General features: G+C 40.5%; 1 long non-coding RNA gene across 2 annotated transcripts in view; it reads left to right on the plus strand.

Moving 5' to 3' along the window:
• The window catches only part of LOC134730045 (uncharacterized), a 150,125-nt gene that overhangs the window by 65,609 nt on the left and 60,591 nt on the right, over nt 1-23,925 (plus strand). Inside the window, exon 2 of one of the 2 annotated variants that reach the window (XR_010111652.1) lies at nt 13,077-13,224. The exons of the other annotated variant lie outside the window; for it this stretch is intronic. This is a non-coding gene — a long non-coding RNA (uncharacterized LOC134730045). The remainder of the gene's footprint in view (nt 1-13,076; nt 13,225-23,925) is intronic. 2 annotated transcript variants of the gene reach the window in all.

A 23,925-nucleotide genomic window follows, 5' to 3' on the forward strand; every position in this document is an offset into this window, starting at 1 on the left:
GAATACGAGTGGTGAAAGTGACATTGTCTTTTTTTTTTTTTTTTTGAGATGGAACCTCACTCTGTTGCCCAGTCTGGAGTACAGTGGTGCCATCTCGGCTCACTGCAACCTCTGCCTCCCAGGCTCAAGCAATTCTTGTGCCTCAGCCTCCCGAGTAGTTGGGACCACAGGCGCGCACCACCACAGCCTGCTAATTTTTGTGTTTTCTGTAGAGATGAGGTGTCACCATGTTGGCCAGGATGGTACTGAACTCCTGACCCCAAGTGATCTGCCTGCCTCAGCCTCCCAAAGTGACATTCTTGTCTTGTTCCAGCTTTTTAACCTTCAGTATGGGATGTTGGCTATGGGTTTGTCATAGATGGCTGTTATTATTTTGAGGTGTATTCCTTTGATGTCCAGTTCATTGAGGGTTTTTATCATGAAGGGATTTTGGATTTTATTGAATGCTTTTTCTGTGTCAATTGAGATGATCATATGGGTTTTGTTTTTAAACTGATCTCTTTTTGCTCACTGCAAGAGTTGCTGTACAAAATCCCCTCTCCGCTCTTTGTGAGACTGTTAATTTCCTTAGGTCTCACCCTTCTTTATATTCTTGGAGTTTGGCACTGTGCCTGACCAAGTGGACATCTCACAAATGTTTGTTGATTCCCTGTTGCTATGGACTGAATGTTTGTGTCTCCCCCAAGTTCATATGTTGAAATCTAATCCCCAGTGTGACAGTATTTGCAGATGGGGCCTTTGAGATCTAATTAGATCATGAGGGTGGAACCCTGAGGAGTGGAATTAGTTCCCTTATAAGAAAGCTAGCTCACCCTCTTTTCTTCACATGATTTTACAAGGAGAAGCAACCTTGGAAGAGGGCCCTCACTAGCCACCAAATCAGCTGGCACCCTGATCTCAGACTTCCAGTCTGCAAAACTCCGAGAAATAAAAAGTTGTTGTTCAAGCCACCCAGTCTATCATATTTTGTTATGGCACTCCAAGCTGACAAAGACACCTGTGTAGTCCTTCTCTACTTCTATCCTCTTATAAATAAGGGCTTATCTCCTTTCAGCAAAAAATTCTATCGCACAAAGCATTCTTTAAGATGCAGAATTGTTCATAACCCCAGTGAATGTCATTGAAATATGAGGAGTTAGACACTATTTCCAATGAATTGTGCATAGTCCACTCTGGTTTTTTATATGCTTGGAAGACTAATCTAATTATCTTTTGGTTGCTGGCAACTTCTCAATAAGATATCTGTCAAGTGTAATACTATCACAAGGCATTTGGCAACATAAGGAAGAGCAAATTATGTAAGAAGGATAAATATTTTCCTCCCTGGGATAAGGAAAGAGTGTGAGGAGAAGAAAATCACATTAGTAGTTTAAAATGTTCTTTTCTCATGAGAACATTTAAGAACAATAATGTTGGTTTATACCAGTTAACACTGAGTTCCCAGAGATGATGCAATTCTGTTTCAATGTAGCCTTTCCTCTGACAGCTCAAAGCTTGGCTTAGTCCCAGAACCATTTTCTAGCCTGATGTGACTCCTCAGTTCAGCTCTGAAGAGAAGAGGCTTTCAAAGAAGGTTTTTCATCTTGCATTATGTTTTTAGAAGTTTCGTGTCAAGGTGTCTAGAGGCCCTCATATACCAGATTCTTTAAATAATATTCTTTTGAGTTAATTGCCTTGGAAAATACAGCCAGCCATTAGAATAGGAATATGATGTCTTAGTCTATAACAATTGCACCCCATAAATATATACACCTACTGTGTACCCACAAAAATTTTCAAGATGATTAAAAAATTAAAAAACACAAATAAAGCATGTACAAGATTTTTTAAGTTAAACACACACACACACACACACACACACACACACACACACACTACCATAGACTGGGTGGCTAATGAACAACAGAAATTTATTTCTCACAGTTCTGAGATTAGATGCCTGAGACCAGGGTGCCAGCATGGTGGAACTCTGGTGAGCTCCTTTTTCAGGGTTGCAGACTGCTGATCCTTGCTGTATCCTTTTATGGTGGAGAGCAGAGAGCAGTAAGCAGCAAGCTCTCTAATGACTCCTATAAGGGCATTAGTCCCATAGACCTCTTTTTTTTTTTTGAGACAGAGTCTCGCTATGTTGCCCAGGCTGGAGTGCAGTGGCAGGATCTCAGCTCACTGCAAGCTCCGCCTCCCGGGTTCATGCCATTCTCCTGCCTCAGCCTCTCGAGTAGCTGGGACTACAGGCGCGTGCCACCACGCCCGGCTAATTTTTTGTATTTTTAGTGGAGACGGGGTTTCACAGTGTTAGCCAGGATGGTCTTGATCTCCTGACCTTGTGATCCACCCGCCTCGGCCTCCCAAAGTGCTGGGATTACAGGTGTGAGCCACAGTGCCCAGCCCCCATAGACCTCTTCTAATTTAAGTTACCTCCCAAAGGCCCTGCCTCCTAATACCATAACATTGTGGATAGGGTTTCAACATATGAGTTTTGGGGGAACAGAACATTCAGTCCATAACAATGTCCTATAAAAATTATAATGTACTGTTACAAATTTTTTTTCTTATTTGAAGCTGTATGCAATCCATAGTGATTTATCTTTTAGAATAAGGCAGCAATGGTTATAAGGCACTCACTTTACAGTAAGACAGCTAGCTGAAAGAGGCATAATCCTAGCATCTACTATTATTTAGATAGAATCTATCTATCTATCTATCTATCTATCTATCTATCTATCTATCTATCTATCTGTCATTTTTCTTGAAACAGGGTCTCACTCTGTCACCCATGCTGGAGTACAGTAGCACAATCATGGCTCACTGCAGCCTCGACCTCCCAGGGCTCAAGCGATCCTCCCATCTCAGACGCCTGAGTAGCTGGGAGTACAGGCGCATGCCACCATGCCTGGCTAGAATCTGTATACTTTAGAAGCTTTTAGTTCTGGTACGGAGGTGGCAAATAAATGACTTGTCAGACTGTACCCATCTGACATTGCCCTGCTGAGCCCCAAAGCATCTTTGGAAGCCTCCATACAGCATGAGACTACATTGGTAGGAGCCTTGACTCAGGAGTCAGGACAGAGCTGGGTTTGAGTAACTACTGTAGTTACGAGAGATATGATCTTGGACAGGGCGCTAATCTCTAAGCCTTAGTGTTAGTAAACAAGGGCAGTTGTTGTACCCATCTCACAGGGCTCTCATAAGCTTAAATGAGAGAACACATACACCTTCCTTAGCACAGGACTCTGGTACAAGCAGCTCCATAATATTAGCTCTTCTTTCTCTTGCTATTGTTATTAATAACTAACAAGATTTGGCAAAAGATAAAATTATTTGAGAACCACTTCCTCCCCCATAGTGCTTAGATCCTGTCTGGGGAAAGTCCTAATTTATTAGGTTTCAAAGTTGCTAACTAATCAGCCTCTATCCCTTCTGGTACAACATATTTGAGTGAGTACACAGTCACCCACCCAATTGAGCTACAGCTTTCTGACTCAAGCCCAGCTTTCCCTGTAACCTCTATCTCCTCCAGACTTTTCTGCTCAAATGGTGCTGATTCTGACATAGGGGAAGGTACTGTTACTGTTGTTTGCTGCATCCTCTCAACAGATAATGGGTTGAACATTGTCGAACACAACTTATTACCTTCTCCCGTCTTATAGTAGAGTTTAAGGATATTGCATGCAAGAGCTGCTATTCCATTCAACTTCTCAAGCAGATCTTAAACACATTCATTTTTCCCATATACATGCTGCCTTCCCTCTAAGTTCATACACCATTCTATCTTGCCTGGATCTCTAAAATAGCCTCACAAAATGAGCTCTCTCCTCCCGCTTTTGCTTCTGTTCCAACCAATTGTCATCTTGGCCAGTTTGATTTTTTTTTTTATGCAATCCTGACCATAATCCATGCTTAGAATTCCTCAATGCACCTCTAGACTCTTGTAATAAAATACAAACTCAAGAACACTGCCTACATGGCCCTGTATGAACTTGCCTCTGCCCATCTCTCCATTCCCACCACATACACCTCTCCTCCCCTCTTTATATGTCATAGCTATTGCTGGCATCTTTCAGATCTTCAAATAAGCCTACCTCCTTCCTTTCTCAGGGGGCTTTGCACATGCTGCTCCTTTTTCCTAAAATGTCCTTGCCCCAACTCTTAACCTGCTTGAGTCTGATTCCCTTTTTAGGTTTCAATTCAACTGTTGCTTCCTCAGAAAACTCTTCACTCACCAACGCAAAGATAAATTGTATCCCAATTGTTATTCTCTTTACACTATTTGTAATTTTGCTCTATAGAGCTTAGCATGATTTGTAATTCTATATGAACTCTACATTTACTTGTTTACCATTTCTCTCTCCTTCTATATTGTATAACGCTTGTATGTGTAATCACTCTTTCAAAGTAAAAATCTTAACCAGATTCTGTTTAGCCTCACAAGCAGGACCTTTCCCTTCCTTGCCATCACAATGCCAGGGTAGATTGTGAGAGTCCCATCCTCCTTTTGTGGGGTGGGTACGTACTGTGTCCTGGTATTTTACAAATGGGGTACCTGTCTTCATGAGGTAAGTTGGTTGAGGTATGAACTAAGTCTAGGGACAGGAAAGTGTTACTTGAGCTGGGTGGTTGCTGGGAATATTTGTTAGCATAGGCTAAAATTTCTGTAACACACTACAACATTTTAGTGGCTTAACACCATAAAAGTTCACTTCTGCTCAAGTAAGAGTCCAATGCAGGTATGTGTGATCAGGGTGGCTACCTTGTGTCATTTTCTTCCAAGCAGGGACTCAGGGACACAAGCTTTTTCTACCTTTTGGTTTTGCTGTCCCCTAGGGATTTAGAGCCTGTCATCTCTACCTGGCAGAACAGGAAAGAGGGAGCATGGAGGGAGCATAGACAAAACAGGAAGAAGTGTGTATCACTTCTATCCACATTCCATTGGCCAGAACTCACTGGTTCACAATAGGGTTTCATCTAATAGCAAGGGAGGCTGGGAAATATAGTCTAACTCTATGCCCAGGAAGAAGAGGCAGGCATGGATTTTGGATGCCCAGGGAAAGAACGATTGGTATAGGCCCAGGTGTGGGTGATAAGCGGTGATCCCTATGTCTTGGCAAATCCACCCTTTGCTACCATGAGGTTCCTGGTTCCACAGCTCTCCTCACTATGGTCCTTGACAGAGACACATCTTGTGCTCATCCATTGTCCCTTTCAGGTCTGGATTGCTCCCTTCTGTCCTCCCTGGTCTTTCTAGAGTAATTCTCCATCTCTTCCATTCAACGCACATGATTTTTTTTTTCGTTTAGTGGGGTATTTGTGTGAGGTGAAGCCCTGCTCATGGTAACATCTTTGTGTAGCCTAATATCACTTCTATTCCCCTAACACAGAAGAAGTCTTGTCTTTTTTCTCTGCTCATTGCCTCAAGGGAGAAATATAATAACATTGGTTGATATTTCAAAAACATTGCCCCACAGCAAATACAAATTCAATGAGGATAGAGACCATATCTGTATGTTCACCACAATGTCCCCAACATCTACCAAATGGGCTCAAATATTTATGAATAAATAAATGCATAAATAAGTACATGAATGTTGTAAGAAGTGGCACTACTGACAGATACCACTTGCATCCTGATTCTTCATACCTTCTCAGACCTTCCTTCTCAAACGGGTGTGAGCAGTGCTCTTAATGGCCCTTGAAGGAGACTGGAGGGAGCTATAGTTATGGGGCCCTGACTCTGCAGGCTTGACATTTTTTCTGTAACTTCACACACACACATATTACACATACACTTGGAAAGAAAAATAATCCAAGAAAATAGGATAAGGAACGATAACAAAGGAAAAAAGAATAAAAACCCTTAGCGCCTGGCACATAGGAGTCCTGTAAATGTTTATAGAATGAGAGAAAAGAAAAAATACCCAGTTTCTTCTATGCAGGGACTGAAATGGGCAATTCATGGACATGAATTGAATTCTAATAGTCTTTCCTTGAAAATTTATTAAAGAGAGCTAGACTGTATCCTGATCATAATGTCACTCTTGTTCTTTAGCAATAGACTAGGTTTATTTTTCTAGCTGGTCTCTCTGACTCTCACAGACTGCGTTCGTGCTGCAGAATGCTGGGGGAAAATTAACTCTCATGACTGGGAGAGGCAGAGTCAGGAGTCACTGAGATGGTTCCCATCCAACGTGGAGAAGGAAAGCAATGTGGCTTAAGATGGATTCATTATCACTGGTGGAAGAAGTGATTTTTTACGGTGGAGGAAGAATTTAATGAAAAGCTTCTTTGGGGGGGATAACTTCTCATCAATTTTTATGGCAGATGCTGCAGGTTGGCACTCTCACCTCTCATATGAAACCCTTTTCTTTCTAACCTCTGTCACTTTGTAGGCTGAAAAACAAAAGTACTCACTTTCCTAGCCTCTCCTGTAGCCAAAGGAGGTCATCTGACACAATTTTGGACAAGGAGACATAAGTTACCCCTCCCCTATTTTTCCTTTTTTTTCTACCTTAAATTGATAAGATAGCAGCTGTAGCTGCCTGAATTCATCCATTTGCATTGCTATAGAGGAATACCCGAGACTGTGTACTTTATGGAGAAAAAAGTTTTATTTTGGCTCATGGTTCTGCAGGATGTACAAGAAGTGTGGTGCCAGCATCAGTACCTGCTCTGGGTCAGGGCTTCAGGAAGTTTACAATCATGGTGGAAGGTGAAGGAAGAGCAGGCAGTGTTACATGGCAAGAGGGGGAGCAAGGGGTGGGTGAAGGCACCACACTCTTTTAAACAACCAGATCTCATGTGAACTCAGAGGGAGAACTCACTCATTACCATAAGGAGGGCATGAAGACATTCATGAGGAATCTGCCCCCATAACCAAAACACCTCCCACCATGTCCCACCTCCAACATTGGAGGTCATATTTCAACAGGAGACTTGGAGGGAACAAATTTCCAATCCATATCACTGCCATTTTGTGACTATGAGAGAGAGGCCAAAAGACCCACAGAGAAGTGGACCCTGACATTATTGAAGCACTGAACCAATGCTAGCAGACACCTGACTTCAGATTTCTCTTATGCAAGGAAACATAAAGCCCTCTTTGTTTAAGGCATTGAAATGAAGGATTCTGTTACTTGCAGCCCAAGTATTTCTAACAGCTCTTCTTTTAAAAATTTTCCATTTCCCACTTAAAATAAATATACCAGCTACATGTAGTAAATATGAAAAAAATCTCACCAAGATTAAAACAAGATTTTAAAAGACAGAATTGTGGAGTAGGGAACATAATTTTGAAAAAGAAGAAGGTTGGAGGACTCACACTGCCTGATTTTAAGACTTATTCTTAAACTAAGCATTTATAAACTCTTTACAAATCAAAACATTGTTATTGGTAAAAGGACAGATACACAGATGAATGGAACACAATACAAAGCCCCAGTGATATGGAAATGCAAAGGAGTCATCACTCTGGAGCATTTCTGCAGAGGAAATATCCAACCAGCCAAATTACCTTTTCTACTTACAGTATCAAGTCAGCTCAATTCCCAGGGAGCTTTTCTTAACCTGAGATAAATTCTAATCCTAATGAATATGTTTAAAGGTAAATTCTGTGTTAGCCTTGCCTTGAATAGGCTACATTTCTCCACTTTCAGGTCTTCTTTCTATTCACCCCTATCTCCCTGTGGCTTTAGGAAAATTCCTCTGCCTCCATGTGAGCTAGTCCTGGTGCTGTCAATTCTCAGTATACCTCTAGTCTGGAGCAGCTACAAGGATTGTTCTTTCCAGTGTGCTCAATGCCCTTCTCCTGCCTTTACTAATTTTGTTTTCTTATAGACACATCGTCCATCCCCTCCCTCAGTTGTTTTTGGCTTCATAGTCTCCTTCTTTCTGATTCCTTTCCCTAAACTATGAATCAGATCACGCCATCCCCTTGCTTAAAAATGACAGTGGATGCTCCTTTCCGGGGTTTGTTCCTTCAACCCAGCAAAGGCCTCATGGGCTTCACCTTATGAATCTCCTGTCAGGACCACTCTGCCCCCACATCTCAGCATGTCCAGCCCTGTCTGGACATTAAGATCTCCACCGGGCATGGTGGCTCATGCCTGTAATCCTAGCACTTTGGGAGGCTGAGGCAGGCAGATCACCTGAGGTAAGGGGTTCGAGACCAGCCTGGCCAACATGGCGAAACCCTGTCTCTACCAAAAATACAAAAATTAGCCAGGTGTGATGGCACATGCCTGTAATCCCAGCTACTCGGGAGGCTGAGGCAGGAGAATTGCTTGAACCCAGGAGGCAGAGGTTGCAGTGAGCCAAGCTTACCAGTGCACTCCAGCCTGGGCAGCAGAGTGAGACTCCATCTCAAAAAAAAAAAAAAAAAAAAAAAAAGGATCTCCAGCCAGAGGACGTCTCCTCAAGCAGGCCTTCCTGACTGCTCTTCCCCTACATTCTGCCTTACTTCACCCAGTTTTTTTTTTTACCTATTTTTAATGATCTTGTTCATTAACTTCTTTGCTCTCTTATTTGTTATCTCCATTTGCTTAAAGCTACATGGGAACAAAATTCTTTTTTCTTTTTTTATTATTATACTTTAAGTTTTAGGGTACACGTTCACAATGTGCAGGTTAGTTACATATGTATACATGTGCCATGTTGGTGTGCTGCACCCATTAACTCGTCATTTAGCATTAGGTATCTCTCCTAATGCTATCCCTCCCCCCTCCCCCCACCCCACAACAGTCCCCAGAGTGTGATATTCCCCTTCCTGTGTCCATGTGTTCTCATTGTTCAATTCCCATCTATGAGTGAGAACATGCGGTGTTTGGTTTTTTGTCCTTGCGATAGTATGCTGAGAATGATGATTTCTAATTTCATCCATGTCCCTACAAAGGACATGAACTCATCGTTTTTTATGGCTGCATAGTATTCCATGGTGTATATGTGCCACATTTTCTTAATCCAGTCTCTCATTGTTGGACATTTGTGTTGGTTCCAAGTCTTTGCTATTGTGAATAGTGCCACAGTAAACATACGTGTGCATGTGTCTTTATAGCAGCATGATTTATAGTGATTTGGGTATATACCCAGTAACGGGATGGCTGGGTCAAATGGTATTTCTAGTTCTAGATCCCTGAGGAATCGCCACACTGACTTCCACAATGGTTGAACTAGTTTACAGTCCCACCAACAGTGTAAAAGTGTTCCTATTTCTCCACATCCTCTCCAGCACCTGTTGTTTCCTGACTTTTTAATGATCGCCATTCTAACTGGTGTGAGATGGAATCTCTTTGTGGTTTTGATTTGCATTTCTCTGATGGCCAGTGATGATGAGCATTTTTTCATGTGTCTTTTGGCTGCATAAATGTCTTCTTTTGAGAAGTGTCTGTTCATATTCTTTGCCCACTTTTTGATGGGGTTGTTTGTTTTTTTCTTGTAAATTTGTTTGAGTTCATTGTAGATTCTGGATATTAGCCCTTTGTCAGATGAGTAGATTGTGAAAATTTTCTCCCGTTTTGTAGGTTGCCTGTTCACTCTGATGGTAGTTTCTTTTGCTGTGTAGAAGCTCTTTAGTTTAATTAGATCCCATTTGTCAATTTTGGCTTTTGTTGCCATTGCTTTTGGTGTTTTAGACATGAAGTCCTTGCCCATGCCCATGTCCTGAATGGTAATGCCTAGGTTTTCTTCTAGGGTTTTTATGGTTTTAGGTCTAACGTTTAAATCTTTAATCCATCTTGAATTGATTTTTGTATAAGATGTAAGGAAGGGATCCAGTTTCAGCTTTCTACATATGGCTAGCCAGTTTTCCCAGCACCATTTATTAAACAGGGAATCCTTTCCCCATTGCTTGTTTTTCTCAGGTTTGTCAAAGATCGGATAGTTGTAGATATGCGACATTATTTCTGAGGGCTCTGTTCTGTTCCATTGATCTATATCTCTGTTTTGGTACCAGTACCATGCTGTTTTGGTTACTGTAGCCTTGTAGTGTAGTTTGAAGTCAGGTCACGAGATGCCTCCAGCTTTGTTCTTTTGGCTTAGGATTGACTTGGTAATGTGGGCTCTTTTTTGGTTCCATATGAACTTTAAAGTAGTTTTTTCCAATTCTGTGAAGAAAGTCATTGGTAGCTTGATGGGGATGGCATTGAATCTATAAATTACCTTGGGCAGTATGGCCATTTTCACTATATTGATTCTTCCTACCCATGAGCATGGAATGTTCTTCCATTTGTTTGTATCCTTTTTTATTTCAGTGAGCAGTGGTTTGTAGTTCTCCTTGAGGAGGTCCTTCACGTCCCTTGTAAGTTGGATTCCTAAGTATTTTATTCTCTTTGAAGCAATTGTGAATGGGAGTTCACTCATGATTTGGCTCTCTGTTTGTCTGTTATTGGTGTATAAGAATGCTTGTGATTTTTGTACATTGATTTTGTATCCTGAGACTTTGCTGAAGTTGCTTATCAGCTTAAGGAGATTTTGGGCTGAGACAGTGGGGTTTTCTAGATATACAATCGTGTTGTCTGCAAACAGGGACAATTTGACTTCCTCTTTTCCTAATCGAATACCCTTTATTTCCTTCTCCTGCCTAATTGCCCTGGCCAGAACTTCCAACACTATGTTGAATAGGAGTGGTGAGAGAGGGCATCCCTACCAAGCAAATGGAAAACCAAAAAAGGCAGGGGTTGCAATACTAGTCTCTGATAAAACAGACTTTAAACCAACAAAGATCAAAAGAGACCAAGAAGGCCATTACATAATGCTAAAGGGATCAATTCAACAAGAAAAGCTAACTATCCTAAATGTATATGCACCCAATACAGGAGCACCCAGATTCATAAAGCAAGTTCTGAGTGACCTACAAAGAGAGACTCCCACACAGTAATAATGGGAGACTTTAACACCCCACTGTCAACATTAGACAGATCAATGAGACAGAAAGTTAACAAGGATACCCAGGAATTGAACTCAGCTCTGCACCAAGCGGACCTAATAGACATCTACAGAACTCTCCACCCCAAATCAACAGAATATACATTTTTTTCAGCACCACACCACACCTATTCAAAAATTGACCACATACTTGGAAGTAAAGCTCTCCTCAGCAAATGTAAAAGAACAGAAATTATAACAAACTGTCTCTCAGACCACAGTGCAATCAAACTAGAACTCAGGATTAAGAATCTCAATCCAAACCGCTCAACTACATGGAAACTGAACAACCTGCTCCTTAATGACTACTGGGTACATAACAAAATGAAGGCAGAAATAAAGATGTTCTTTGAAACCAACGAGAACCAAGACACAACATACCAGAATCTCTGGGACACATTCAAAGCAGTGTGTAGATGGAGATTTATAGCACTAAATGCCCACAAAAGAAAGCAGGAAAGATCCAAAATTGACATCCTAACATCACAATTAAAAGAACTAGAAAAGCAAGAGCAAACACATTCAAAAGCTAGCAGAAGACAAGAAATAACTAAGATCAGAGCAGAACTGAAGGAAATAGAGACAAAAAAAAACTCTTCAAAAAATTAATGAATCCAGGAGCTGGTTTTTTGAAAGGATCAACAAAATTGATAGACCGCTAGCAAGACTAATAAAGAAAAAAAGAGAGAAGAATCAAATAGACGCAATAAAAAATGATAAAGGGGATATTACCACCGATCCCACAGAAATACAAAGTACCATCAGAGAATACTACAAACACCTCTATGCAAATAAACTGGAAAATCTAGAAGAAATGGATACATTCCTCGACACATACACTCTCCCAAGACTAAACCAGGAAGAAATTGAATCTCTGAATAGACCAATAACAGGAGCTGAAATTGTGGCAATAATCAATAGTTTACCAACCAAAAAGAGTCCAGGACCAGATGGATTCACAGCCGAATTCTACCAGAGGTACAAGGAGGAACTGGTACCATTCCTTCTGAAACTATTCCAATCAATAGAAAAAGAGGGAATCCTCCCTAACTCATTTTATGAGGCCAGCATCATCCTGATACCAAAGCTGGGCAGAGACACAACCAAAAAAGAGACTTTTAGACCAATATCCTTGATGAACATTGATGCAAAAATCCTCAATAAAATACTGGCAAACCGAATCCAGCAGCACATCAAAAAGCTTATCCACCATGATCAAGTGGCTTTCATCCCTGGGATGCAAGGCTGGTTCAATATATGCAAATCAATAAATGTAATCCAGCATATAAACAGAACCAAAGACAAAAACCACATGATTATCTCAATAGATGCAGAAAAGGCCTTTGACAAAATTCAACAACGCTTCATGCTAAAAACTCTCAATAAATTAGGTATTGATGGGACGTATCTCAAAATAATAAGAGCTATCTATGACAAACCCACAGCCAATATCATACTGAATGGGCAAAAACTGGAAGCATTCCCTTTGAAAGCTGGCACAAAATTCTTATCTGTTAAAAGTGGACATGTGTCTTTGGCCCATGAGAAAATGAGTTTACCTGGGGTGAAAGATCCATAAGTAGGGTGTCCCTGTTTTCCCAGAACAGTCCAGGTTATTTCCATGTAATTATTAACAGAATTCCTTTTCTTGATCAAATGAGCACCAGCTGAATAATGCATTACATGGTCACCTTGCCTATGTGGTAAAGGAACCCATCCATGAGTAAAGGCCTGGCCATGTGATTGACTGGTACCATTCAAGGCATAGTGAGGGGTTCATCGTGGTGGGGCAGTGGGGGCACTGGTGGTGGAGCGATAGGGCAGGTGGCGCAGTAAGAGAGACTGAATTGGGCTAAATGAAGAGTCTGTGTGCCCTGCCAAGCAGAATTATGACTATGCTTGTTTAAGTGCTCCCCTTGCATGCTTATGAAAGGACTGTTCATTATGCTTTGCTTTAGAGAGATTTTGGAACTGGGTTTTCCCAGCTGAAATATTTGTGTTTTGTATGTTAAAACAATAAGATTCTCTATTTAACTTTAAATTTACATTAATTAAAATTAATTACAATTTAAACATTCAGTTTCTTTGTTGCAGTAGCCACATGTATGGCTAGTAGCCACTGTATCGAACAGTGCAGTTATAAAATTTTTCCATCATCACAGAAAGTTCAACTGGACAGCACTGCTCTAGGCTGTTGCAGATTGATGAGACTAAGGAGGCATGACAACTAAAGGCAATGTGTCGTCCTGGATTGAGTCCTGGACCACAAAAAAAGGACATCAGTAGGATATTTGGTGAAATTTAAATAAGGTCTGTAATAATACTATTGAATCAGTTCTTATTTGATAATTGTACTATAGTATGGAAGATGTACATATTTGGGGTCAAACTTGTTATTATCTTGCAACTTTTTCATAAGTCTGAAGTTATTTCAAAATGAAAAGTTAAAAAAATGTATACATACACATTTATTTCTCTAAAAGCATGTGTACCACCTGTTAGGTAGGACAGTGAGAATACTTAGACCAGTGCTTCTCAAATTTGAACAGGCATACAAATCATCTGAAGATCTTTTTAAAATGCAGGTTCTAGTTTAGTAGTTCTGGGGTGGCTCTTGAGAGTCTACATTTTTTTCTTTCTTTTTTTCTTTTTAAAGACAGAGTCTTGCTCTGTCATTCAGGCTGGAGTGCATTGGCACAATCATAACTCACTGCAGCCTTGAAATCCTGGGCTCAAGCAATCCTCCTGCTTCATCCTTTCATGTAGCTGGGATTACAGGCATGTGCCACTACATCTGACTAATTTTTTAATTTTTTTGTAGAGTCAGGGTCTTGCTATGTTGCTCAGGCTGGTCTCAAACTCCTGGACTCAAGCGCTGCTCTCCTACCTTAGCCTCCGAGTTGCTGCTCAGATTTTGCTTTTTGATCAGGTGATGCCTGTTTTGCTATCCAAGGAACATAGCTTGAATAGCAAGGTTTTAAAGAACTGTGAAAATTGTGATTCTTATATATATAAACCCAGTGGTAAGGCTGCTAACATTGGAATGTTATTCATAAAGGCAGTAGTTGACCTTATTATTTGGATTGGTCATGTTCCATGAATAGAGTGGAAATGTGATTGCTGGTATGCTGAAACAGTATCTTCTCATTAACTATTAGATCCTGGTAGTTATGTTTTGCTGTTTAGTTTCAGTTTTGTGCACTCACAAGGGAAAGAAAAAATCAAGAAATCTCATGGTTCAATTTCAGCATGCATCAACTGATTTTCTTATTTATGGAAGTCTAACTGTAACATAAAACATTCCAATGTACAGGTGTTGAGGTTTTTGAATAGCTTCCATTTATAGCTTGGGTCTAACTCTTCTCGCCTAAGGGGAGGCGAGCTGGAGGACTGGTAGATAAATATATATTATATAAATCTTTGTGTGCTCCCCACACAAGATGGTTACTTTTGGGTTTTCCAAATTATTCAAGTGTTTTATTTTTCCCCTTTGGGGTTTATACCACAAATGAGAACAGGGTGAGTTGCCCTTCTCAGAGACTTATTCCAGTATCAAGCCTACTTTTTCTTTCCTCATATTTTCAAGCCTTTCTTTTGTCCTTGAAATATAAAACTTACATAATGACTCTAACATTGGAAATTTTACATGGATTTCATTTTGCTGCTGATTTTATTTCTGGTCCTCTCTCCTGGTACCTTATTTCCTTGTGTGTTTTATGGTTTTTAAAATTTATTTATTTATACCGTTTATTTTTCTTGATCTGTGAAAATTTTTTTGAGGCCTAGGATGAAGATGAGTTCCTCCAGAGAGAAAGTTTATCTGCCTTTATTAGATTCCTTGGTGATACTACTGCTCTGGAACTACTGTGAATTATCAGCTTACAAGTTTTGGAATTTTGTTGTAAATTCCTGTAAGGGATGGTTCATGATTATGAATGCTCATGTGGGACATTTTTCTCCTTCCTCCCACCATCAAGGTTTGAGTCTGGGCAATTTTCTTTAAAGCCTCCTTTAAAAGAAACTAGGGGTTAGGTTTATTTCTAATTTACCCTTATATTGAAAATGCAGCCCTTTGGAGACTTGCTCAGTGGAGGTGGGGGTTGGGAGTCATGTTAGACTTTCAAGACCTAGACTTTGTTATCTGTTCTGAGAGACCTGAGAGGCTAGGAACACTGATGTTCAAGTTCACCCAGTATATAGCAACTGGCATCAGAGTGAAACCCCTTCCACTGCTCTCATTACTCTCTTGGCTCCTTATTCATTTAGGGATTTTTTTTTTTTTTTTTTGCCTAAGTAAGTTTATGAATTAACCAAATATAATGGCTTTACCTTCAACATGCAGGCTTTCAAAAATCTATCACTTTGGGCCCAAATTTTGGCTCTGGGATTTCAAAACTAGGCTTTCAAGATGAGGAATGCCTTTCTTTTGGCCTCTTGTCTTTGGTGCAAAGCAGTTGCAATTATCCTTCTGTAATCGGTGCTCTTCACAACCATACCTCCCTGAAACAAAGAAGGGCTTAGCTTCAATATATATTTGTTTTAAAGCGGGAAGCAGATGCAGGGTAAACAAACAAACTGTAAACGATAGAAACATTAGTTAATGTAAAATTATTTATTTGCTATAAAGATATATTTGACTATCTCTGGTATTTCAGCATAGGGATTACTGATAATTTATTTAACTAATCTCTTATTAATGAGCATTCTAATTCTTCCCATTTTTTCCCCTGCTATCCATGTTGCAACAGTGAACATTCTTGTACATTTATTTTGTATATACGTGCAACATTTCATCAGGATAAATGTCTACAAGTAAAATTGCTGGGTCAGATGGTATGTCCATTTACAATGCTGATGTTTATTGGTTAGGGCAATATTAAACAGTAATGATCATCTTTCACTAAAGCAAGCATGTGTTTCAGCATCAATTTCAGCGTAACCCCCTTGTATTTTGCACACACAATTCTGCCCTCTATCAGAAAGACTTTTAGATTAGATATCCAACTGTATAATTATCTTTTGTATTCCCAGATTTCACTTTAACAATCTTTTTTTTTTTTTTTTTTTTTTTTTGAGAGTCTCGCTCTGTCGCCCAGGCTGGAGTGCAGTGGCACGATCTACGCTCACTGCTCACTGCAAGCTCCGCCTCCCAGGTTCACACCATTCTCCTGCCTCAGCCTCCCGAGTAGCTGGGACTACAGGTGCCCACCACCATGCCCGGCTAATTTTTTTGTATTTTTAGTAGAGACGGGGTTTCACCATGTTAGCCAGGATGGTCTCCATCTCCTGACCTCGTGATCCGCCCACCTCGGCCTCCCAAAATGCTGGGATTACAGGCATGAGCCACCGCGCCTGGCCTTTAACAATCTTTAATAACTGTACTTAGAGGAATTCATGGATTGTTAGCGGTGATACAACTTCTATGTAAATTTTAAGCTATTTAATGATCCTAGATGGATTCTTAGTTTGCACCTCTCATTTTTTTAGACAGGAGTACCAGTGACTACAAACTTATGGATAGAGTTGTGTGTTAACTCTGAATTAAAGTCAGTCTTTAAGTGCTGTTTTGAATCATACACTAAAATCATAGCATATTAGAGTTCTAAGGGTTCTTATAGGTCTGTAACCAGAGTGCCACAGTTTATAGTTTGGAATGCAAATAAGGCACTGCTCAGGAGAGGTCCCAAAGTGCAACACGTGAGCCTCACATGCCCAATGAACAGGAAACAGTGCTTTTCTTTGGGAGCCCCCTCCCCTGATATTCCTAGGGCCAGTTCTGGCCACTTCCATTTCAAATCCTGATGTCTCAACTCAGACACCAGGAGTGTCTCTGATGCCCCACAAGAAGCTGGTGGCTCCAGAGGAAGCTGCTTGTGTAGACCCTGCCTTGGACGACTGTTCTTTTCTAGGGAGCCAGAGAGAAGATCCCCAGCCTTTGGTTAAGTTCAGCCAGGAGAGGGCTCCTGTGAGACCTGGCCTGGCCTCCCATCATTAGGTTCAATTCACTCACATAGCCACTTCTCTAGGACTCAAATCTGCCATCTGATTCTTGGGTTGGGTCTAGACCCAGTGTGCACTGTCTTACAGCTCCCGAAGCACATTCCTTTTCAAACGCCTAAGTCTGCAGAGGCTGGACTGGTGATCCTGTTTTCTCTTTGGTAAGGGCTTATCTTAGGATCTCGTGGCCCTTTCCTGACTCCAGGCCTTGCTCAGGGCCACCCCCAGTCCACCCTGACTAGTTTTAATTTTAGAGACAAAGTGTAGGGGTCTTGATCCCTTCCTCTAGGAGAGTCTTGGGCTCCAAATGCAAATTTGACTACTCCCCTTCTCACCCCAGCAATCTTCAGGCTCTACATCTCAGCATTTTCTTTCTTTCTCACACAGAGATATGAAATTCCATTTTACCCAGCCATCCTACTGAAGAGCATTTAAGTCCAGTGCCCTCATTTTAAAAATGAGGAAACCAAAGCACAGAAAAGTTACTTACCTAGGATGACACACTTGGTCACAATAGACCAGAGGCAAGAATTCTTGTTGTCTAAATCATAATATAGGACTCTGTTATTTCCACTGAAATGTTTCTGTTTTGTGAGTTTTTTTCCAGTGAATTTTGAAATCCTAAGCCACATTCTGTCTCACATTCCTGGCCACATTCCACACTGCCCAGCTGAAATATGCTCAAACTTGCTGGGTGCTTTTATGATTTACCTAGTGGTGATTTCCAGAGTCAAAGCCAAACCACTCATTAAAAGCAGCCACTATTTTGGAAAGCCCACATCATTGTTCCCCTTCATTAGAATGAATAATCAAGAGCTAGCAATGAGCATATTTGTTGCCCTAGAATGTGCTTTGCTGCCTCTCTGTGACCCAGTGAATCTAGAAAATATTTATGCTGCAGCCCAGCATTTGAGGTATGTTTCCCTTCCCATAGTTCCCATGGACTCTCCATTGGGTCAAACCTTTTGGAGGTATTTCTGATTCTATTTCATCTTGAACATTTGCCACTTGATGAGCAGCATAGGGAAGAAACTGGAAAACAGAGAGTAAAGAAATCTGTCTGAAAAGTGGTCTCAATACCCTGGGTCTTGGTTCTTGACCCCTGGGGCTGTCATCCTTACCTGTGGCATGGAGTTCTCAGCATATGCCTATTCCTCAGGCTGATAGCTAGTTTTGGGTGGGGAATGCAGTTTGAGAAGGTACTAGTCTGGAGGGAGGGGGTGTAGGAGGAGAGTTCATATTTAAAATTCCTTCTCTTGAGGAATTCAATTTCAAAAAGCCCAGAGTTCTGCTGTATATTGGCAGAATACAATTAGTTGGCTTGTCTAATGTTGGGTCAGGACTGCCCTTTTAACAGAACACCATTCTCCAAAGACAGCCTTTAGCATTCTTTGACAAAGATCTTTAAGGAAATCACTTTCATCTTGATTTTTTTTATTAGTTAACATGCAGCGAAAACTTAACCATTGGTTTACATCTGTAGGTTCTCCTAAAAATTCAATCTGTTATCCACATCAGATCACATGTCTCTAAGAGAGAGGTTCTTTGCCCTGGCTGCACATTGAATCACCTGGGGAACTTAAAAAACTTCCAACATCCTGGTCACACCTCAGAGCAATTAAATCAGACCCTCTGGAAATGGGACCCAAGCATCAGTACTTTTTCATTATTTGTTGTTAATTTTTGTAGGGATGGGCTCTTGCTATGTTGCCCAGGCTGATCTCAAACTCCTGACCTCAAGTGATCCTCCTGCCTCAGCCTCCCAAAGTGCTGGGATTACAAGCATGAGCCACCAAACCCAGCCGGCATTCTGGAGTCCAAGTTGAGAACCACTGCCTAAAAGTTGCTACCTGAAGGCTATAATTTGCCTGAATGCTACACTCTAAGCTTTGTGAGGGCAGAAACTGGTTTGTTTACTCTCACTCATCCTCAATGCCTGTGATACCTCCTGACCCATAGTTGGAGTTTAACGAATATTTATTCATTAAATGAATTAATGCTTGTTCAGAATTTCATTAAGATGTAGATAAAGAAATGCTCTGCCTTTTGCCTGGGAGTGATGTTGGAAATCCTTAATCACTTATACGGCCATGACACTTGATCAGAGTGTTAGAGGGCTCTATGTGCCCTGAAACCTTAAATTATAGGATCATGGGAGGTTTAGTGTCCTGGTGGAGGGGCATCATTGGCCAGAACTGTCGGGACACTTTGGGGAGATCAGCACAATAGCTATTTACCAACTGGAATGAAAGCATTTTAATATTTTAACAATAGGTCCAGCTGTACACAGCGGTGGGAGAGCAGGCTACCATGGTTTACGTTTTGATCCTTCTGCTGTTAACAGGGGATTTCCTAGTCTGAAAGGCTATATGTGTTATAGCTATATGTGTTCTGTTGCTGTCTTACCTCTCAGACTTCACCTTATATCACTCCCCTGACCCTCTTCTCGGCAACACTGGCCTTCTCTGTGTTTCTTCAACATGGCCAAGCTCCTTCTTGCCTTAGGGCCTTTGCTCTTGCTATTCAGTCTGCTGGATTATTTGCCCAATGGGAGGAGCTGCAAAGTCATGTTACAAAGGGCATAGATTCAAAGAAGGGATGGCAGTAGCCATTTCTGTTACTCTACCACGTGGCCCCTTCATGTAAATGCTCAGCATCTCAGATTTCTTCTTCATCCCTCTTTTCCTCTCCAAAATGCTACTTGGGTATAATAAAGAAAAAATGTCACTTGTGTGGCATGATAGTCTCAGAGACAAAAAAGGTGTCCCTTCAGTTTCTCTTGGATCGTCTCTGGTCTTAGCTAGAGAGTGCTTGGTCCCAGCTGCCACTTGCACTTGAGCTTCAGGCTCCATCCCTGGGTGTTCTGTTCATGTTTGGTGCTGATAGTTATGGCTGTTGAAACTTGGGTTAGTTATTTTTGTCTTGACTGGGTCTAGATAACTAGGACTCATATCCTTCTCCTTGGCATTGCAGACACTAGAAGCTTTTGCATTTAGGTTTATAATTCAGCTAATGTTCATATTTTTCAAACTACTTATTCAGATTTACCAGCATTGAATTACCTTAACTTCCTTGTTCAAAATCAATTGAATATAATAAATGTGTGGTCTATTTCTGGACTCTCTAATCTGTTCCATTAATCTATTTTTGTATCTACCAATACCACACTGTCTTGATTGCTGTACCTTTATAATAAGTTTTGAAATCAGGTAGGATGAGGTTACAACATTATTCTTTTTACTGCTTTTACTTAGGTCTTCTTTAATTTCTGTCAGCAATGTTTTATACGTTTTGGTATATATGTCTTTGCTGAATTTATTCCATACATATATATTTAATTATATATAGATACACAATCACATTTTAGTGCTACTATAAGTGCCAGATTTTGTGGCTAAATATATGTAACACAAGACTTATCATTTTCACCATTTTAAGTGTACAGTTCAGTGGAATGAAGTGCATTTACATTTTTGTGCAACCCTCACCCACACCCCATCTCCAGAATGTTTTTTTTCCTAAGCTGAAACTGTACCATGAAACACAAACTTCCCAATTCTTCAGCCCTGGCAACTACCATTTTACTTTCTTTCTCTATGATTTTGACTATTATAAGACCTCATTTAAGAGGAATCATACAGCATTTGTTCTTTTGTGGCTGGCATATTCTACTTAGCATGGTGTCTTTAGGGTTCATCCATGTTATAGAATGTGTCAGAATTTCTTTTTTTTTTTTTGTTTTGTTTTTTTTTTTTGAGATGGAGTCTCGCTCTGTTGCCCAGGCTGGAGTGCAGTGGCGTGATCTTGACTCACTGCAAACTCTGTCTCCTGGGTTCAAGCAATTCTCCTACCTCAGCCTCCTGAGTAGCTGGGATCACAGGCATCCGCCACCACCCCTAGCTAATTTTTGCATGTTTTAGTAGAGACGGGGTTTCACCACATTGGCCAGGCTAGTCTTGAACTCCTGACCTCAGATGATCTGCCTGCCTTGCCTCCCAAAGTGTTGGGATTATGGGCATGAGCCACTGCGCCCAGCCAGGATTTCTTTTTTTTTAAGGCTGAATAATATTCCATTGTATGTATATACCATATTTTGTTTATCCTTTCATCTATTGATGGATGCAACAATATTGAATTACCATCTATTGATGGAAGCAACACGAGTTGCTTCCACCTTTTGGCTATTGTGAATAATGCTTCTATGAACACAAATGTACAAATATATGCTCGAGTCCTTGCTTTCGATTCTTTCAGATATATACTTTAAATGTGTGTGTGTGTGTGTGTGTGTGGTAGGGGAAGGAGTGTCACAATCCTGTTGGCTGGGGACCTGGATAGAACAAAAACAGAGAAAAGATAAATTGGTCTCTGTCCTCCTGGAGCTAGGATATACTCTTCTCTTGCTTTTGGACATCAGAACTCCAGGCTTATCCAGCTTTTGGATTCCAGTATTTACACCAGTGGCCCCCCAGTTTCTCAGGCTTTTAGGCTTGCATTGAGCCATACTAATGGCATCCCAGGGTCTCCAGCTTGTAGATAGCCTGTTATGGCACTTCTCAGCCTTCAGAATTGTGTGTGCCAATTCTCCTAATAACCTCCTCTTTATCTATCTATCTATCTATCTATCTATCTATCTATCTATCTATCATCTATCCATCCATCTACCTATTTATCTATCCATCCTATTTGTTGTGTGTCTCTGGAAAACCTTGACTAATTCAAACTTCAATTTACATCCCTGTAGCAGCCACTCTCTATTAGATATCATTGGGTCTTTCCCCAGACATGTGCAGCCTAGCCTTCAACCAATAACCCAAGGAAGACCCACACGGACTTTCCCCTACCTACTTCACAGCCAGTCAACTTGATTCTCTCTAATGCCCTTTGTTCTCTCTGATGCTCTCAGGTTACATTTCATCTCCTTGCATTGTGGTCAGAAAAATGCTGCCAAGCAAAGAGCCAGGGTGAATATGGGTTAAAGCTTACAAATCTTAGGTGTTTCCTTTTGCCAAGGAGTATATATATATATATATATATATATATATATATATATATATATATATAAATAATATATGTAATATAAATATATATGATAATATAAATATATATATGTATCAAGGACCCATATTTTTGTTATCTTTTCCTTCTGCCATTTTCCTATGTGTTATGTTTTCAACCTTAGTTTGTTGTCTCATGGTTGCAAGGTGGCTGCCACTGCTCCAGACATCACATCCTCACATAGGTGTTTTCTAGGCAGTAAGAAGGAATAGGTCTCTTTTCCATTTATGATTTTATCAGGGGGAAAAGCCATATCCAAAGTCCTTCCAGAAGACTTCACTTAATGTTTCTTTGGCCAGAAATGAGACTCTCCCAAATCAATCACTAGCAAAGGGCAATGGGTTCTTTTCTTTTCTTTTCTTTTTCTTTTCTTTTCTTTTCTTTTCTTTTCTTTCCTTTTCTTTCCTTTTCTTTCCTCTCCTCTCCTCTGCTCTTCTTTTCTTTTCTTTTCTTTCTTTCTCTTGCTTGCTTGTCATGGTGTCACCCTGTCCCTAGGCTGAAGGGCAGTGGTGTGATCATAGCTCACTGCAACCTCAAACTCCTAGGGTCAAGCGATCCTCCCATCTCAGCCTCCCTAGTAGCTAGGACTACAGGTATACACTACCACACCTAACTAATATTTTTTAAATTCTTTTTAGAGACAGAGCCTCACTGTGCTGCCCAGGCTGATCTTGAACTTCTGGCCTCAAGCAGTCCTCCTGCCTCAGCCTTCCAAAGAGCTGGGATTACAGGCATAAACCACTGTGCCTGCCCTGGCTGGGCAATGGATTTTAGAGGCCAAAAATGATTCAACTTTTGAGATAAGGTGAAAGACCCTTATCTTTCTGAGATAAGATGTCTTTAAAGTAAGGTGAATTTTGTTGTTCATTTTGCTATCTGAACAAGATTAAGAATTTATAAACTAAGAAAGAAGAAAAAATGGTTGTTAAAATAGCAACCAACAGTGATTGAATAGTAAGGCTTCTCAACCCAAATTTGGAAATTTGTGAAGCTCATATTATAAATAAATTAATAGAATAACATGTTACCTTTGACATCTTATTTCACCTATCCATCCTGCTCATGGCAGCCAAACTTATCTTCCTGAAATACAGATTTGACCATGCTAGAACTTTACTCAAAAACTTTGCTGGCTGCCTATCGCTACAAAACAGTCTCCAAAGCATGGCATGCAGTGCCTTTGGGATCTGTCTCCACGTTACCTTTTTAGTATTATCTTTTAGTGTAATCCCTCTCTGCCCTTGTCACACAACATTTGCCCTTCCTCTGACATGCTGTGCATTCCTGTGTCTGTTATTGCTGGCAATGCCTTTGCTCTCCTTATTTATTCCTCAATCCACCATTCTTTGGAGACCCAGCTGAAATGCCACCTCTTCCATGATGCCATTCACAATATTTCCAATTGCAACTGATCTCTATTATCTCTGTTCTCCTATTGTACCTACCATGCTCCATTGTAGGATATTTAGTGGCAAATGTATTTAGATTCCGTTTTACTCAGTTGTGTATCCTTACATTGCCTTCTAGAGGGATGGCAGATACACAGCACAGAAGCCACAAATCCCTATTTGTGAGCCCATGGAAGATATTACTATATGATTACAATATGATTTTCTACTAAGCCTAAATGTACGTCAAGGCATCTCAGGACATTATTAATTTATTAACAACTGCTTCTGGCAGTTATTACTAGTGGATTACATGAAATCCACATTCTATCTCTAGCTACATTTATGGCCTTGTTCATAATCAAAGCTTAATGCTTTGGTTAGTTGAAGTGAATTTCACTACATAGATTCCATGATTGGTTTCCACCAATGACTACATTTATTTGGGAGATGGTAGAAATCTAGAGGATTATAATGCTATAGCATTACAGCATGTGGCGGAGCAAACCACATGGAAGAAATGTGCTAGTAAGAGAAATAAGTTCTTGCCAAAGGCCAGACTGTCAGA

Source organism: Pan paniscus, chromosome 2, assembly GCF_029289425.2.
Source record: "Pan paniscus chromosome 2, NHGRI_mPanPan1-v2.0_pri, whole genome shotgun sequence".
Taxonomy (NCBI): domain Eukaryota; kingdom Metazoa; phylum Chordata; class Mammalia; order Primates; family Hominidae; genus Pan; species Pan paniscus.